General features: G+C 33.5%; 1 pseudogene; it reads right to left on the bottom strand.

The window, feature by feature from the left end:
• Positions 1-11,376: 11,376 nt before the first annotated feature.
• On the bottom strand, positions 11,377-11,936 carry LOC129760085 (GPN-loop GTPase 2-like; annotated as a pseudogene).
• Positions 11,937-13,895: the final 1,959 nt, after the last annotated feature.

Genomic DNA, 13,895 nt, shown 5'->3' with positions numbered 1-13,895 from the left:
AGGACTCTGTAACGGAGTGTTCCGCAGAATTTCGGAATCCTATGTTGGTCAAACGGAGATCACATCGATTCTGAATCTCTGACGGTATTCACTGGTTCTGAACTTCCACAGTGGTTGTTTTGTCACGCGCGAACAGCCAAAATCTATTAAAACATCCGGAAGATGAAGGTTAATTCAGCAATGACTCGCCGCACAGAATCGGATGTTCGAAGAAACTTAAGAATTTTGCTTTTCTAGCTGCAGGGCAATTTACTTTCTAGCAAATACTAGCCTAGATCGGTCACCACACCAGCGTCGAGGACAAATCGCTCGTCGAATTGGCTGAAAATAATAACAAAGAGTCAGTTCAACAGAAAAAAAACTCACCGTAGGTACTCTCCTCGTAAATTTTTCATGTGATAATGGCTTGTTTATCACATCCAACATTGATGATAATGGAAATTCAACTCCCGATCACACGCATTGCAAAAGAATTGAGACATTCTGCAGAATGTTTATTTTTATTTGTTTTGCACTACACGCTCCCGTTTTAACACTCAAACTTTAGTTTTAACAGAGTTAAAAAAAAAGAGAACTTGAAATTCAGTTTTCTTGGCGAGGGATCAAAACAGTTCGAACTTTAAACTTGAATTAACAATTACATTAAATTAACAGCAACACTTGGTTGATGTTCTCGTCCGTAAAAAGAAAACATCTTATTAAGAATTAATTTCCGTAGAGACAACTTTAGCCGTCGAACTAAATTTCGAGAATGTCCATGCAGTCAAACTCAAACTTGAGGGCCACCACTGAACTTTGAGCGTTTTGAGCATCTATGCCTTTAAAATTTCGTATAAGAAATCCGGAGCGTGTTTTTTTAAGTACGCACTTAAATGAATTTATATATTGTGATTGAACGTGATGTTTCTAGTGTTTAAACGGCCTAATTGAGAATTAATAATTTCTTAGCAACACCGATTTAAATTCGGAATTTAGTGGAATATTAATACAACAAGAGTATCAGTTTGGAATGTATTGAGTTTTTTTTACCAAAAAATAATCAATACTAAATCTAGCACAAGCTTTCCCGAATTTCACTGAAGTAGCCCGAATATATCAGATTATTTGAATCAGGAAAACTTATATGATTTTTTTTATAAATTTTAAAAGGTCATTAATAAAAATTAAAAAAGTTATTATAAATTTAAATTTTTGCTACCAAAACTATTTTTTTTTTTCAGGTAATCTTATCAAAATCATCATGAATGATTTTTTAAAAGCCTAAAATACGATTTTAAATCTGTTGATGTAAATAATTCGATAAATAAATATGTCTCGGGTTTTTTTTTCTTGAGTTTTTGAATGATTCCAGAGATTGGACTGAATTTGCCCGGATTTTGGGTTGAACATTTTGAAATCAAATGCCGGATGGGCTTGTGATATAGCTCAGTTGGCAAGTCCGTTGTCTCCTGAGCCGATGTCCGCGAGTTCGAGCCCAAGAGTAAATATCGAACACAGTTGTATCGGATGAGTTTTTCAATAACTGTCCGCCAACTGCAACGTTGATATGAAGTCGCGAATTCCATAATGATGGTAAAACGACTATAATCGAAACAAAAAAAAATGCCGGATGTTTCAAGGTTTCCTAGATTTGTTCGGTAAGAGGAAAAAACATTGGCAACCTCATTCTTAATAGAAGAAATATGGAATGAAATTCTCACTTGGATTATTTTTAAAAAAAGGTATTGTCGTACAGACATATTGTACGCTTTTCAAATGTTCAAATAAATAATTTGTTTATACTTTTATGACGTTTTTCGAAATAATAATTTATGCTGTAATTTGATTCCAGATTCGTTTTTTTTGCCGTAAAAAGTATACTTCAATTAAGCCTATTTTTGTCATAGAGTTCATTGTACAGCAAATGATGTTATAACTTTGGTCTCAGGTTTATATTTAATTTAAAACTGTATACCCTAATGATAGCTAATTTTGCTATCAGTATAAATTCTATATCCAATTGTGCTTAAACTTTTCTGCTGAAGCCTGAGTTTGGTCTCAGCTTGCTGTCAAAAAGATATTTTTGAGGCCTTATTTATGGCTGAATTTGCTTTCATGAAAAAATTGATACCCAAAAATGCTATCAGTTTGCTGTTGACACCTTATTAAGGTCTTAGTTTACTATCAATTTGGGCATCAAAGTCTGCTCGGGTACAGATCGTATCGCCAGGGGATCAAGTCCAGGTACTACATTAACTTCATGAACGTTGAAAAAATTCAGCAATCAGGCAAATAATAAATTGTACGATATAAACTTGAATTTGGCAGCAAAAAACGCAGTTCTTTTAAAATAATCTTATTTTTATTCCACTGACGGAAAATGAGAGCCCTGCACTCAAGTCGCAGAAGACGACCAAATAAGTCGTCACACTTTCCATATTGTTACAAAAAATGTCGTATATAAAGATTTTCCCAATCGCATACTGAGCGAAGACCTACAAGATTACAACCTCAATCATCTATATGATGATGTAAATCATTTACTAAATTGTCATAGTATATTCCAAAAAGAATCAGGGTAGTCGTAAATGATGCGCATGACAAATCGTGCAAATCCTAATTCAATTCTATCCAAATCAAGAATATGTGTGCTAATGTACCTATATGGCCTCCAAAATGTAGGTACGTATATACTGGTTTTGCTGCATTATATACGATATGTTTACACGTATATTTGCACGTATATTTGTGTTGCAAATTCGAAATACCCACCAAATGGTTGTCTGGGTAGTTAATACTGTTCGGAATATTTTATTGCACTTTATGCCATTTTTGTGACTTAAGTCCCTTACAACGTACATATAAATCACTTTTGATTAAAATCATATAACATAAATCACTTTTGCTACTTTCAAGTTCGTTAATGTGTACATTTAATTCATTCTTGAAAATTGGTCATAATAAGTCACATATATACAACGTACATAAATCATTTTTGCTAGGGAAGTGGGTACAATTGTGAGATGCGGGTTGGTCATTTGCGAAAGTGAATCAAAAAGAAATGGAACAGGAAATCGGACGGAATTGTCTAAAAGTGTATCTAGGATAAGAAAAAAAATCCAGAGTCGCATGAGACGAAATGTATACTAAAATCGGTGGAATAAAAGAGATTTCAGGCTCAGGAATGCTGGAGGTTTATTTTTGAGAATTTGAAAGCCTTTGGATTGTATTCATATACCGGCAAGTAGTACATTCAAGATAAACCGGCAAGATAGTGGTGAGAGAAATGGATCACTCAGTTTTGTCAATTCTTAAGAAATATTGTGCTACCAAGGAGATTGAGGTTAAAGCTGTGGTAAGATTTAAGTGGCTTAATGGTAAGGTAAGGTAAAAGGAAATATTTGGGTTTTTTTTAAAAGGAAGATTGATTTATCGTAAATGAATAACATTGAAAATGTTATTTATTTTATAACGGTTGCGTAAGTGATTGACTTATTCATCCAAATAACGCATACATTTACACATAATACCCCAAGCAACCAAAAGTCTCATATCTACTTAAACTCGTTCCTCCAAAGTTCGAATTTCGCTGAATAAAGGTTTCAAAGGGAATTGGTACCAAATTTTATCGAATGTGAGCATAAAAGTTACAAAAGGTTCCTCAAAAAGCCTTGAAATTCCAAAAAGTTCCTCAAATAGTCTTTTTTGTGACATGTCAATCGCACCCACACAGTATAAAAGTTACAAATTAGGTCTCAAATAGCCTTCTGTGAACTTCAAGTTCTAAGTAGTTTCTCAAATAGCATTCTGTGAACTTCAAGTTCCAAGAAGTTACTCAATTAGCCTTTTCTGTGACCTGTCAATCGCATCATTCAGAATAAAAGTTACCAATTGGATCTCAAATAGCCTTTTATGGACTCGAAGTTCCACAAAGCTCCTCAAATAGCCTTTTTTGAGAAATGTCCGCCATTTCATGAATATGAAATGTGAACGAACATCACAAAAGGGCATATAATAAATAAATCATTTTTTGGAGCTTGAAAATTGTTAAAATGTATAATTTTTTTTGAAGCTTCAACTCAGAACAACTTAAAGCTAACTCGCAAATGACACATTCCACGCGCTTGTACCGCTCAAAAGTGATTTTTATCCATTCGCGTATCAAAAAATCTCAAAATTGTCTATAATTTTGATAATTCAAATCACACAAAACCAACGGAAAAAAGAGAAAAAAAGTTTTTTTACACATTTAGATGATTTTGAAAATCAGTTTATTTGTTGAAAAAAGTGGTGTTTTTGACAACTTTTACAAAATCATTAATTTTAATATATGGATGATTTTTTTTCGGAAATATTTTTAGTATGTTCAGAAGCCAAAAAACACGGTTTCATTTTGTAGAAAAAAGAATTTGTTTATATCCAATATAGTTGGTTTGAAAAGCGAACAAAAACAGTCGCAAATGAGTGAATTCACGTCACAAAAAAAGGGAAGTTTTTAATTTTACGAGAAAACTCTGACTTTTTTTTAAATAAAAAAATGAGATTTTCTTTAAAAATGATAAGACGATTCTGAAACACTAAAATTTATAGAAATCGGTTGGAATCTAGCTGAGTTACAACAGCGCGAATGAGTGAATTCACGTCACAAAATTTGATTTTTCGTTAAATTTTATATGAAAACTAGCTGACCCGTTGTGCTTTGCTACACCTTCCGGAAATAAATGTAATTTGTAAAAATTTATTCAAATTTAGATTTTAGAGAGCATATTTTTAAATCAAACCTCATCATACTTCAGAACCAACAACTTTGAAATGAGAGCTGCCGCTGCAGTTCTGAATTGCAATTCAACGATGGTATATATTATTTACTGAAACTTGAACTCTAAACTCGTTTTTCAAGATCTGAAATTTGTACTCTGTACCCAAAAAAAACTTTTTGGGAGCTCTCCCATCTTTTTCAGTTTTGTCCCCCACTGCTTGAAGAAGGTAGGCAAATTTAACAGGCTCGATACCCAAACAGCACTTATCATGGTAATGAAAAATATATTAAATTAGTTATGTATTAAATACAGTGCAAATTTCTTTTTTTTTAAATAAATTTACTACGGTAAACATATAAACATTTAAAAAAAAATATCAGTTGCATCACTGAATAAGTTCTCAGCGTTTTTTTTATTTCCTCTTTGAAAGTCAAATATTCAAAAATGTAGGCAAAAACAAATTTCTAAGTTTACATTTGTCCCGTATATTGGGGCAAGTGTCAATGCAAAGCTTATTTACAGATGCGTCAGAGTAATGGCTTTAAAATGGATTTAATACGAATTCCTGTTTTTTGTTCTATCAAGTTTCACTGATATATCTGCAGTATTTCTGCAATATAAATTTATGTTTGTTACTCCACTTTTAACGAATGCTGTTCAAAGGGAATGACCTTCATTTACAAAGACATTTAAGAATTTTCAATATCCGCTGCAGTTTCAACATTCGGAATACCCCTTCTGGTCTTTCCATTGAATCTTATTGAATCATTTTGAAGATGAATTTGTTAAAAGTTCGACGTTTGCCCTTGCCCCACCGTGTGTTCTCTTAAAATTTTTGCGTCCAGTTGAATATCAGTTCTAAAGTCTCGCTTTTCAAAAACGAAGCGGATCAAATGTCTCTTTTATGCAGCCATGTAACACAAAAACACTTTTCATGTTAAGTACGTACTTGAATTGGTATGTAAGCCAAAAGTACGATGGTTTTTTCAGAATTATTAAAAATAAAAAGCTCCCATTTTCATTTCTAAATTCGTTTCAGTTGTTTATTTGGGCCGAAGTAATTTCTACTCGCTAAATTTGAAATACTCAGAGCCCGGCTACCTTTTACTCAGACGTCGCCACATGTATGAAGCAGCCGACGGCTGATCTTAATGAACTCAGAAATCAGCGGAAAGATTACTCAGACGGCAGGAAATTCGCCACTCAGAGAACTCGAGTGCTTGAAGGCGACAACTGAGTAAATGTTGAACAGTTTGTGCGAGGCGGTTGAACTTGGTTGGTTTTGTGCAGCAAAAACTTGAAATTTTACATGGTGAATATATTGATTTTAAAGGTAATAGATGTTGATACGGTTTTATTTATATTACAGAATTCTGCGACGAAGTGATGATGGTCCAAATAGATTTGCCATCTAGTACGGCATAATGGGTCCCGGCCCGGGAGACGGAACCCGACGGGCAAAAAAAAAATTCAAAAAGTTTGCGGATTTTTTTTTTAAATAAAGGTGTATGAACAATATTTTGACTTTAATTATTCATCAATCAACAAATCCATCATTTGTCTGAATAATAATACAGGTTTTAGTTATTCTAGCATGAAAAAAGCGGCCAAAAACCGCTTCAGAATTATTCGCGCATTCTGAGTAACCATGACTCAGTTGTCGCGAAAAGGGCTGTTAGTCAGTTCTGAGTAAAGGCCGTTCAGTCAGAACTGAGTAGGTGCGGTTTTGGCGACAACTGAGTAACCGCCACTCTGAACTGAGTAGCTGAAAGTTAGCGAGTAGAAGAAAACATAATTTTTAATTTTTTTTTAACGGAAAAAGTTGAACGTTTAAACATGTTCTAATGTTCCTTGAATGAAAAGTCGAATGCTACCTACATTAACACGAACTAAATATGGAAGTATTTTTGCAAATCTTTCAATTGGTTTTGATTCGATTGATAAAATACCAATCCGTGTCACATCTAGGCGTCATTTATTACCACGTGCTGTGTACAAATCAAATAAGCAAGAAAAAAACACATCTAGGTTGCATATCGCCCCACGTGTTTGAGAAACAGGCGCCTTATTGTTAAATTTTCCAGCAATCAATGAACAGTGTGCTTTGGTTACTATCCTCTTGCGACGACGTTTGCTCGCCCATGGAGACGAAAAACAAACACCTCAAAGAAAATATGCTTGGTTGAGAAATACGCGCCAAAATATTCCTACTGATCAGTATGCTATGCCTGGGTTACTTTCCTTTGGCGACGCCTTGACCATAGAGACGAAAAACAAACCACCCAAAGGAAAAAAAAATCTCAAGAAAATGGATGTCATGACTTTAATTTGTTTCGAAAAACTACAAATTTTGTATGGAAGCCTCTCCTTCCTTAAGTCGGATGGAGTTTTGACTATTACAGAAACCATCCCCGGCCTCAAAAACCCTCAGATGCCAATTTTGACGATGATCGGTTCAGTAGTTTCCGAGTCTATAGGGAACAGACAGACAGACAAACATTCATTTTTATATATATAGATGTGCTCTGAAAGCTGTTTTGACCCTCCAGATGGTCGGATTTTGACAAATCGAGCATAATTTAGTTGATTTAAGTTCATTATTTTCAAATGAAAATACAAAAATATGGATAAAACATTAAAAAAAAAATTTTTTGGTGAATCTTTGAATGAAGACAGTAGTAATTTTACCGTATGATCCCTTGATATGTTGCTATTCAAGTGCCAATCAAAATAAGGAAAAAGTTAGGTGCAGATACTGAAAATTTATCATTGTAAAACCCAGTCGGAACAACAAAATATCGTATTTGAAAGTGCACATAAAATTTGAAGGCTCTAAAGAATGGTTCAGTATAACTTTATATTTTGTGACGTGAATTCAGTCATCTACCCTGTTCTGTTTTAACTGAGTGAATTCACGTCACAACTTCAAATAAGCATAACTTCGTTCGTTGTTGTTTTATCGAAAAGCTACGTGCATCGAATTGTGGGAAATTGTTTTTTCTACAACTGAATTCACGTTACAAAAGTTATCGATCACAACAAAAACAACTTAAATTTAATAATGACCAAATTTTATTCATTTTGACTAAATATTCAATTTTCAACCGTTTGCTACATTTTTTTTTTCATTTTCAAGTAAATTGGTTGACTTCTAGAATGACAACAGTGCAGAAAAGTCCGGAAAAGCTATTCCACGTCACGGTGGAACGTGTCAGCAGTGCAATGCAATTTTTAGTCGATTGATAACAGTTAAGTGTCAACCAATTAAAAGCTCAGCTCCAGAAAAAAGTGCGGTACTATAAACGCTTTAACTAACAGCAATTTTGTATTAACGGGTTAAAAAATATGAGGTTAATCGAAGCATTCTCAGGGTCCTATAGATTTTGGAACACTGTGCATTAACAAATTATTTCCACTGTAGATTATTTTGGATACTGAGAGGCGGTAGAGTTGATGTATTGAAAAAAGATGGAAAGAACATATCTTTAGTTTTATTGCTATTGAATGGTAATTTATTTTTATGTGCCTATCTATGGATGTTCACTAGTTCTAAATTCATAATATTTGTTATTTTATCAGCCTGAGATCGTGCAACTGAACAACACACTTGGACATCCTCAGCAAACATATGGGTTTGGCTACTTCTGCAAACACTAGGTAAGTCGTTTATGAACATGGAGAAGAGTATTGGACCTAGGATTGAACCCTGAGGAACACCTGGCAAGAGTTTAGATGGACAATCTTTACACGTGAAAAACTGCACACGATGTTGATAAGATTCTAAAAGAGTAAAAGAGTAACGGCGCTTCGAGAAAAAAAAAATGATTCGATCGATCGAGCAGACTTTTATGGCAAAATTATACCTAATTTTGCTATCATGCCTCGAAAGTAAAATGAGGTATCATTTTGCCCGAATAAAGGTGGTACAATGCCAAAATTTGGGTCTCACTTTTCATATACCGATACCACAATTATACCAACTGTAGGTTTCACTAAAACCTTAATTATACCTCGTTTAGGCAACGTTTCAAAACCAGTTCCGATGGCATAATGATGCCACTTTTAGGTATAACCCACTGCCAAATTTTGGCATCATTCTGCCCTCAAAAATATTAGGAAAAAAAGTAGGCTAAACGAGGTATCATTAAGCTTTCAATAATATCAAAACTAGTCGTATCTGTACTATTCTTATATGAAATATTGGGATCAAATTTTGTTATTGTTCCTTTTTTATTCGAATGAAATAATGCCAGATTTTGCTAACAACCCGATCAGGAGAGCATATCAAAATAATAACTCAAACGTATCTCACCAAGATTTTTATATCTGATTTAGTTATAATTAAGTACTCAAACATTTTAATTTAAAGGTTCTCGAATCTGAATTATATCCTATTCTGATTGACAGACTTAAATGGGGTTGAGCTCATTTTCAATGATAAAGATTTTTTTCGGATTATCCTAAAATAAAATTATTATATCTAATTTTGATATACGTTCAACTTTTTATGAAACACGGACATCGAAGTCAACTGCCCAAACCGTACTTGAATGAGTTTCGCTCAGCAGATTCATAAAAATGAATCGAATTGTTGGGAAACCTACAAATGGAGCATGGGTTAAGCAAATAGTGTAGGTTACTAACATTCCACTATAAAATATTCTCGAAGCATTCATATCTTGATGAGTTATAATTTTGATAAGATTTGTTCTGCCCAATATCAAACTATGCTATCTGAACGAGATATAATCTTGATAGGAGCATATCAAAAACTGATATAATTTAGCTATGATCGTATAGATTTCTTGATATAATTTGAGATATTTTAACATCCTACGAGTACTGAATTATAACTCATTCAGATAGAAAAAAATCAGTATCAAAATATCTCATTTTGATATAATTTTGTTTTTCTCTTCTGATCGGGAAGGCATGATAGCAAAAATTTGTGTTGTTTGGCCTGTTTGCTCACGATTGACCTATTTTTTGTGTACCGTAATCAAATCCAACTGGTAAATCGGCACTTTATTTGCGAACAAAAAACATGAGCTCCAACGCATGCACATAGAAAGCAAAATGTGTTATCCCAAAATAGTCGTTGCCTATCCAAAGGCGTTTTAAGTTTGTTCGTATTGAAAGAACAAAATTTGTTCTAGAGAAACAAGAGTTCTAGAGAAGCAAATTATTCAAAAACTCCAATTAAATTACAAAACAATATTTATGTCAGGGAAAAATATCAACTTATTTTGGTCAAAGTTTGTTTTTGTTTATGATATCAAAGTCTGCTCGAAAAGGCTTAATGTAATGCAAAACATTTTAAGGGATGAGCTAGCTGAAAAGAGAAAATCTTTATAACAAAGTAATAAAAAAAAAGCCGGAATACGTTGTTTACTTATTCTTAAGAGTTAAGTTTTATAGATGCAACACAAGAAAAAATATCGCATCAATTAAAACAAAATTGCTTTCATGGTTGATTAAATGTTTTAATTGCCAAACAGATCTAAATTCTTCATTAAATTCTACTGAATGGCGAATTGAATAGAGATAATGAGTAAAAATTAAAGCGGTACGAAGACAGTACCACAAAATATTACTGCAAATAGATTGGATTTAACGTTCAGAATTGAAAGTTGAAAAAATGCAAAATATTGTCTGAAAAGCCACCATCTCCACTTACCCCGTTGTACCTTAACACTAACGCCTTCATTCAGTTAACGAAATGATGAAGGCTGACAAGAACATAATTTGTTACCTCATACACATTCTACGCGTTGTATATGCAAAGGCGTTTATAATTTTCAATAGATCATACTGCAAAATTTGATAGTGGAGTTTTGGGCAATGTATCAGTCTGGATTTTGTTTAAGGCTTCAATTCGCTTTGCAGTTGGCAAAGAATCCATTCGATTTTATAGTATTCCAAATTACAGTAATTACAAAATAAAATTCTCACTTTTTCCTGATGAACTGTTTTAAGTGTTATTTAAAAAAACATAAAGGGCTCGTATGACCTATTTGAGAACAAAATTCAAAATACATTATGACTTGACATTTTTAAATGATTGAAAAAAAAATGGTTTTTTTTTATAAGAGACGTTTTTAACAAATTATTCGTTATTCGCGGTACTAATAGTTTGAAGATGAAAATTCCTTTTTTTTAATATGTTGATCTAAATGCACCATTTGGTGATTGGCACTTTTAAAACTATGTACATTAATTTGACGTTTTAACGTGCGAGATAGAAACACACTATACTCCAGATACAAAATTGTCTTTTAAAAAATTTAGGTGCATTGAATTGTTTAATAAATTAGCTAGACTTTTCCATCAGGATAAACGCCTGAATTTATACAGAAGGAATATCGATTTTGTCAAGAGTCAAGAGGAAACATTCTGGTGAAGATAATCACCCTTGAACAGGAAACACAAAGAATGAGGAAAGCAAAGTTTGTTGAAGAACTAGTCTATGCAAAGGCATTAAATATGCGTTTTAAGAAATAGATCAAATAACAGATAATTTTATGAGGTGAAAAAGAACACATTAATACGAACAATAATTACTTGTTGTTTTACAGAAGGATTCCAGCATTGGCCGCAGTATTTGCCAACAAATCCATGCCCCCGAAATTCCTAGCAACTAACTTCGGTATGGATTAATGCGTTCCATTCGATCGAAAGCCAGCTTCGATTTATTCCCCTTAGGAAGATCCGATTTTCTTAAAACATTAACATGAAGAAGCCCCATTTGGAGCATTGTGTGGGCGACGAAATAAATTTATGCGGTTCTGATATTCTACCAAATGGCCGGAAAAAGATGGTAGTTTAAGAGGTCGAGCGAGCTTCTCAAAAATGTTCTTTATAGCGACTTTACTTGACCAGACAATCAAAAATAAAATACCTTTCAGGCGAGCAGCTTCTCAACTGTTTAAAAAGCCATCCGAAGTTTGTCTCCAAGAGTTCCATGCAGTGAATGAGGGCTCCATTGGGATCGAAATCGCACTTTTCCATCACGTCCTGAACAATGATGAATTGCATTGTGTCCAAACCCGCTTCGTATTCCATGTTGTCATTAACCGGATCCAAGTTGACTAAGATTATCTTCCGTTCCAACTTTTCTAGAAACGTTTTCATCTTGCTACAGTAGCTGGTTTTGCCGGACCCCGGAGAACCTATCACTGGCTGCCCGAAGAGAGGATTTTAAGCCTTGAGCTTTCAAACTTGTTCTGCAATTTCCGGGATAGCTATCACTTGATTTTCGGACAAATTTACTTAAACTTTTAAGATTAAAAAAAACTCGCAGAAATTCCGAACGAAAGCAACGCATAAAAACGACTGGAAATGAACGAATGTAAACAACAACAAACAAAGTTATTTCTACACGCTACTCGCAAAAACATTGAACCGATGTATTGAAAAACTAAAACCTCGTCCACATTCACGTTCCTTTTTTTTAACTTAACGTTAAGTTGTTTTGGTTTTAAAGTGGCATAGCCCTCAATTTTGAGTTCGACTGGGTAATTTCAAACTAAGTTCTGAGAGGTATACTCAAAACTCAGTTCGGCAGCCGAACTCGCACCGCAAACTTCTGGATGTTTCTTCCCACGGGAAGTAGCATAAGTTTCCGGACATTCCAACCGCTTAACATATGATGACAATGACGGAAATGTAGTTTGGTGTTTACTTACGATGTTGTATTGAATTAAATTAATCCTACATGATTTCAAAAATACTTTTTGATGTACAAATTATTTTTTAAATTCAGTTTATAAAAACGAATGTATTGGAATATTGTATTTTACCGTTGATGCACTCATATTGATATAATTAAACACTTTGTACAGTTGGAAAACACTGCTCTTTGCCTTTTTTTTCGTTTTTTCCCTGAGTTGCATGACTTGTCAGTCATACCTCGTTTACGAATTATCTTTAACAAAATTCAGAGTATCAAAATCTGAGCTATGGTAGTTTGAATTTAATTTAGATAACGTGGAAAAGCAACTCCAGTCTGCTAGAGATTAAAAATCGTTAATAAAGGGCTCTAGCTGACATATTTATGTGAAATTGGAGAACTTTAATCCCGAATATTTATCTCGACTTCATGATTTAGATATCTATTTCTTACATTTTTTTTATTTGAATTGAATCAATACTAACATTAAAACCGAAACTTCATAATGATTGTTCACGATTTAAAAATATTTATGAGGTGTCCACAGGGATATGTGCCAAGTACCTACACCCCTATCCGAGGACAAGCGTGGACATTCCCAAACCACCTTCAACAACTTTTGTAAACTCTAAACTTTGTTTTGGTCTCAGTTCACTATAACGAAATTTTTAACAATATAAAAAGTCGTTAAATTTATTAATTTTTTTTCGTTGAAATTTAAATAACCGATTAAAATGAATGATACCTTGATGATGCCTAGATTTGGTATTACTGAAAAATCAAAGACCAACTCGAACTTTGCGGGTAACGACTAAAATGTATGTTTGTTTTCAGTTCTAACAAATTTTTAAGTGTTTCGTAATTTTTTTTAAAGCAGAAAATGGAACACCAAAGATATCATTTCCATCTCACTTTTCTACACGATGAAAATATTGAAACCTTGGTGATGCCTTGTTTTGTTGTCATGGAATACGCAAAACCAAATAGTGCTTTCAATTTGGTATCAATAGCTTATTCAGGTATTGGTTTGGCATAATTTTTCAACATATTGATGCCTCTAGGAAACCTAATTTTGCCATCGGAAAAATCTGATACTATATTTTGCTATCATTTTGGCATTAATAGCTCATTTTGGTTACTGTTTGCTATCGATTATGGCATCGAAGTCTGCTCGGGATAGCTTTGAAAGCAGTTTAACGTGGGAGACACACAGCATCTTATAAATTACGCACAATCTGCTTATCGGGCGAAGATTAGATAAATTATTGCAATTCGATTTTTTCTTATGAACTTTAAGGTTTGTATGGGAAAATGGCATATTTTGTTCTAAAAACTCAACATCATTTTTGTTCCTTCTGTGGAACCGTGTAAATGGTATGTGTGCCAATTTATAAATTCTTGAATGGAATTTTTTGCTAAACATCTTTGTCCAAGACCGTTCTTATTAGGCAAAAAAGTTATTAGCTGTTTAATAAAGGTATGTCTTT

Source organism: Uranotaenia lowii, unplaced genomic scaffold (genome assembly GCF_029784155.1).
Source record: "Uranotaenia lowii strain MFRU-FL unplaced genomic scaffold, ASM2978415v1 HiC_scaffold_413, whole genome shotgun sequence".
NCBI lineage: Eukaryota > Metazoa > Arthropoda > Insecta > Diptera > Culicidae > Uranotaenia > Uranotaenia lowii.
This window is presented reverse-complemented; position numbering and strand designations above follow the sequence as displayed.